Here is a 6,012-nt window from a genome sequence, read left to right as displayed (position 1 = left end):
ACTCCTACTTCTTTTAGTTTGTTGAAGAGGGCATGGAGACGTGTCAGGTGTTCGTCCCACTGGTCAGCCATCACCACAAGGTCATCCAGATAAGCTGAAGTCCCAACCAAATCCTGTGTGATGAAGTTGATGATCCTCTGGAATGTGGCTGGAGCATTAGATAACCCAAATGGCATTACAGTGTACTGATATAACCCAAATGGGGTTATGAAAGCAGATATTAGTTTAGCTCTGTCTGTCATACCTATCTGGTAATAGCCTTTTTGGAGATCTATTGTGCTAATAAATTCAGAGTTTCCTATGCAATCTATTAAGTCCTCTATGAGTGGTAGGGGATAAGAGTCAGAGACAGTGACCTTATTGACTTTACGATAGTCTGTACAGAACCTGTGGCTTCCATCGGGTTTTGGAACTAAAAGGCATGGGGAAGCCCAAGGAGAAAAACTTGGTTCTGCAAGGTGATTAGCAGTTAAGAATTCAACTTCCTTTTTCATTACTTTCATTTTTAAAGGATTAAGACGATATGCTGGCTGTTTAATTGGACTAGTAGCATCGCTAACCAACCGTATGTCATGTTTTAAGAGACCACAAAACCCTGGTAAATCAGCAGTAACTTCAGGATAAGACTTCAATAACAATTCTAGGTCATCCTTTTGTATGTTGGTCAAACTTGATAGGTAATCACATAGAGATTCCATGATCATGCTGTTAGGTAGGTTACCGGACGGTTGGGGTAGGTCCAATTCTGGGTTTGTCAAGTCTGAAGTCTCTGGCTCTGGCTCTGGCTCCGTTCCCACAAACAGTACAGGGTTCATCTCATTTCTCTCTGCATAGTGCTCCTCTGGGCATCTAGTAAAATAAGGTTTCATTAAATTCACATGAACAAGTTGAGAGTCTTTACGTCTATCTGGGGTGTGTACTACATAATTCAACTTTGATAGTTTTTTGGCAACTACATATGGGCCAGTGAATTTACTCCTGAGGGGACTACCTGGAATGGGAAGAAAGAGCAAGACCTTGTCTCCTGGGGAGTAACTGTGTGCAACAGACGATGGATGTTGAAGTCTTTCCATTTTACACTGAGCCTTTAATAAGGTATCTTTAGCAATCGTTCTGACTTCTGATAATCTAGATCTTAAATTATCAATATAGTGAGATACAGATGGACTTTCTTGAGTAGTGCTGTTAAACCACTGATCTTTCAGAAGCTTCAAGGGACCCCTTATTTGTCGTCCATATAATACCTCAAATGGAGAATATCCTAAAGACTCCTGAGGACACTCCCTTATAGCAAAAAGAAGAAAGTCTATGCCTTCATCCCATTCCTTGTGGTTTTCCAAGCAATACTTTTTCAACATTGATTTAAAGGTCTGGTGGAACCTTTCTAAACAGCCCTGGGATTGTGGGTGATAAGCCGAGGAAGTGACATGTTTACACTATAGTTCCTCCATAACTTTTTTGAAAAGCCTACTGGTAAAATTCGTCCCTTGATCCGATTGGATTTCTTTAGGGATGCCAAATGCAGTGAACAAATGAAGCAGGGATTTCATTATAGTTTTAGAGGTGATATTTCTGAGGGGATAGACTTCAGGGTATCTTGTTGCAGTATCCATGATAGTAAATAAGTACTGGTTACCTTTCTTTGTCCTAGGTAGAGGTCCCACACAATCAATAACTACCTTTTCAAAAGGTGCTGTCACTACAGGAATTGCATGGAGTGGAGCAGACTTAAGCTGTTCATTAGGTTTACCAGCCACTTGACAAACATGACAAGTTTTTATAAAAGTAGAAACATCCTTTCTAAGACCTGACCAATAGTAATGTTGTAGGATTTTTTGTAAGTTTTTAAGACCCCTAGGTGACCAGCTATCCCGTCATGAGCCAGTTTAAGGATGGATTGTCTGACAGATTTGGGAATCACAACTTGGTGGATTTCTGACCAGGTATCAAGATGTTTTAGTTCTGGTGGTCTATAAGCTCTCATCAAAACGCCATCATGGAAGTAAAAACAAGGCAATGTATTTAGGTCTTTACCTTCGACTGCAGCATGTCTCAGGGTAACAAGTGATGGATCAGCCTTCTGAGCTTTAATTAGGTTTTCTTTTGAGATAGTCTGATCCAGCAGATATTCCTTGGGAGCAGGTGGTGGTAATGGATTGATTTTGTTCTTTTTAGCCTTCTGTGACCTAGTTACAACACAGGAGGGAAATAAGTGGGGAGCAACAGTATCTAGAATCTCAGTTGGGCTCTCAGTTAAAGGGTTTTCAACCACTGAAACCATAGGCACAATGAGTTCTCCTGCCAAATCATTTCCCAATAGCAGATGAGATCCCTTGACTGGCAAAGGGTCTTCTCTGACAGCTACTTTAACATTTCCAGATAAAAGGTCACACTGGAGATAAACTTCAGCTAAGGGATAGGAGGGATTAGATGAAAGGTCAGACAAAATCACCTTCTCCCCAGTGAAGGCACTAGATACACAAGGAATAGCATTTCTGACCAAAATTGATTGAGATGCTCCAGTATCTCTCAAGATAGTAATGGGATATGACTCATCATCTTTATTCAGTGAGACTGTACCCTGAAACATAAAAGGAAGGAAGGAATTCTGATGAGGCTTATTTGAATCATAAGTCACTACTGGCTTTTCAATTTCATGAGGAGATTTTTCTTTGGGGTTAAACATGTTTTTTGAAGTTTTACAATTAGGGTGTTTGCAGGACTGGATAGAATGACCTGGCTTTTTGCAATAACTACAGGATATATTGGAGATATTTTGAGTCCAAGGCATCAAGTGTGAAGAGCTCTGCTTACCACCCACCATACCGGAGCTTACACCAGAGGAGTACTTAACACCTGAGATGGAACCACTCCTGTTATTTAGAGATCCCATCAATAAATCATAGGCGTCAGCCAACTCCGCTGCTTTCATGAGATCCTTCTGTCCTTGCTCCTCCACATGCTTCAGGATGGTGAATGGCAACTTACTCTTCCACTCTTCCAAAACCATGAGATTAACCAGGTCTGAAAATGTTGAGGTGTTAGTTGTTTCAAGCCATTTCTTAAACTGTCTTAATTTATCATTTGCAAACTCCACATAAGTATGAGAAATTGATTTTACATGTTTTCTGAACTTCTGTCGATATCCATCAGGAGAAATTGAATATGCACGAAGAATACTAGTCTTTAAACCATTATAATCATTTTTATCATCAAAACTATTATAAACTCTCTGAGCTTTTCCGATCAGCTTTGGGACCAAGACTGATATCCAGTGTTGTTCAGGCCACTCATTTTTCTTGGCAATGTGCTCAAATGTGTTTAAAAATCCATCCACATCATTCTCATCAAACTGAGGCAATAAAGCAGCTTCCTTGTGTGGTTTAAACGCAGTTAATTTCTCTCTCAATTCAATTTCCTTTTCCCTAAGGTTTGAATTTGCATTTGCTTCAAGCTCTCTTATTTGTAATTCTTTCATTTTTACTCTCTTCTTGAGCTAATTGTTCTGTTCTCATTCTCTCTTCTTGAGCTAATTGTTCTGTTCTCATTCTTTCTTCTTGAGCTAATTGTTCTGTTCTCATTATCTTTTCTTGAGCTAATTGTTCTATCTTAAGCTGATATTCTAATCTTAATCTTTCCATCTCCACTGGGTCACTGTGTCCTTGTTTAGTATGAGTTGAATAAGGATTATCAACCCTAGTAGGAAAGGAATAACTCATAGGAGTCAAAACATCAATAGCCTCTGTCCCCAGGACTTCCCTTTGAACTAAAGACTCTATAATTGTGTTTTTTAAGACCTCTTTTGTCATACGAGATTCAATTTCTATTTGGAAGTAGGTAGCAATGCTTTTCCACTCATCTTTCTTTAAGTCTTTTAATTGCTCATGGCTAGGATTTTCAACAAATTTTTGAAGGTCAAACATGATTAAAATGTATGAGAAAATTATGGTAAGTTATATTTTAGACACAGATTACAGGAAGAAAACTCTTTGAAGTCCTGGAAACTTCCAGAGCCTTGACCAAAATATTAACTTACGAAAGTCGTTGTCTATGATTAAGAGCAGAGGATGACGGCTTTTAGCATGATCCGGATTACCCCTGATTATAGGATAAGACAAAACAACTTTGATTCTTGAATAATCTGGGACTTGGAAGAGTGAGTGTATCAAACTAGCCACTTGCCCTATCGCAACTAGCAGATGTAGACCTCACTGGAGCGTGGGATACGGCATTATAAACGATCCGGATATATTCCCCACATTTGATAGAACTTATAACGACCCTGTATTTCGTTAAAAATGAAAGATAAGTTCTATGAAGACTCCTGAACCTATAAACCTATGTGCTGACAAGTTCACACAAATACCAAAATGTTTATTGCATCAAGGATTTTAAATCGAATGGAAACAAGTTTCACACTAATACCAAAATGCTAAATACATCAAGGAAAATTTAAAATCTATGGGAACAAGCAACAGCAACCCCTCAAAACACCATTACTGTAAATGTCTGTCTAGCTGAAATAGGTCCTGTCACGGTCGCCATTTATTACGATCCATGGGGAGTATTTAACTGTATCTACCCTATGAAGACCCATGGAAAGCAATAAGAAAAGAGAAGGATCATGAACACTATGCAACTAGACAAACTACAGGGTAGATTGATAATGATTTGGTTGATTATTCATTTAATTTAACAAACTAAACATACAATAATTACAACCCTAAACCTAACTAAACCTAAGAAAAAACAATATAAATACCTAAAGCCATTCACCATCAGAAGATTAATGAACTAATGCAAGGAGAAAACTGATACTCATGGTTTACAGCAAAAGAAGGTGTTGAAGATGGGTTCCCTATAACACAGGCTTCCAGGTAAAGGTCAGGAGTGGTTCACTAAGATATTCCCAGGGCAGAGGATGAGTGTGAACTGAACTTGCGCGGGAAACCAGATAATCAGGCAACCTCGCTTCACACAGAAAAAGGGAGGGAAAGTCAGGTGACATGTTGGGAAACTAGTAGTATCAAATCCAGTCAACAGATGGAGCGCTGGTAGCGTGAGGTGGACGAGTGCTTGACTTCAGTCAAAAGATGGGAGTTCACGAGGGATGAGGCGGAGGAGTAATAATTATAGCCGTAACAACTGAAAGGAAACATACGGTCTTTAGGGTGGTAAATCAGATGAAGAGGGAAAACAGGGATATCATAGGTGAGTAGTGTGTGAAGAAAGATGAATATAAGGTAGTGGTGGACAGTGACGCTATGAAAGACGCCTGGAGAGAGAGCATTATAACCTGTTGTTGAATGAGGAGTTCAACTGGAAATGGGAAAGTCTGGAGTCAGTGGATCCAGTGTTTGGGCCTCGGTCTTTGATGCTGGTACTGTGAGCAGGGCAATAAGCAGAATACAGTTGGCAGGCGGCAGGTGTGTGTGCGTTGACTACTGAAACGCTTAAGGCCTCAGGAGATGTAGGAAAGGGCTTAGTTGCTGAGTTGATAAATACCATTATATACGAGTGTGTTGTCCCAGATGATTGGATGAAGAGTGTGATTGTAATTGTATACAAGAGAAAGGATGATGCCCTGGAAAGAGGAAACTAGAGGTATAAAACTTTTGGACCAGATAGTGAAGGTAATGGATAGAGTCCAAGATGGTATGATCAGGGAAAGAGTGAACATTGATGAGATGCAGTTTGGGTTTATGCCAGACAAAGGGACCACTGATGCCATATTCATTGTCATAAAGGAAAGAATAGGGAGCTGTACTTTGTTTTTGTTGATTTGGAGAAAACCTTCGCCAGAGTACCTAGGGAGGTGGTAAAGTGGGCAATGAGAAAGCTTGGGATCGAAGAGTGGCTGGTTAGAATGGTTATGACCATGTATATGGGTGCTAGCACACAGGCGAGAGTGAATGACGATTTGAGTTATGAGTTTTCCATGAATGCTGATGTACTTCAGGGGTCAGTCTTGAGCCCCCTTATTGTCATGGTGGTTGAAGCTCTTGCGTGACT

This window comes from Coenobita brevimanus, chromosome 82, assembly GCF_032717465.1.
Source record: "Coenobita brevimanus isolate Jiangsu-jjx chromosome 82, ASM3271746v2, whole genome shotgun sequence".
In the NCBI taxonomy this organism is placed as follows: Eukaryota; Metazoa; Arthropoda; class Malacostraca; order Decapoda; family Coenobitidae; genus Coenobita; species Coenobita brevimanus.
The sequence above is the reverse complement of the archived record's forward strand: the minus strand, read 5'-3'. Positions refer to the sequence as shown.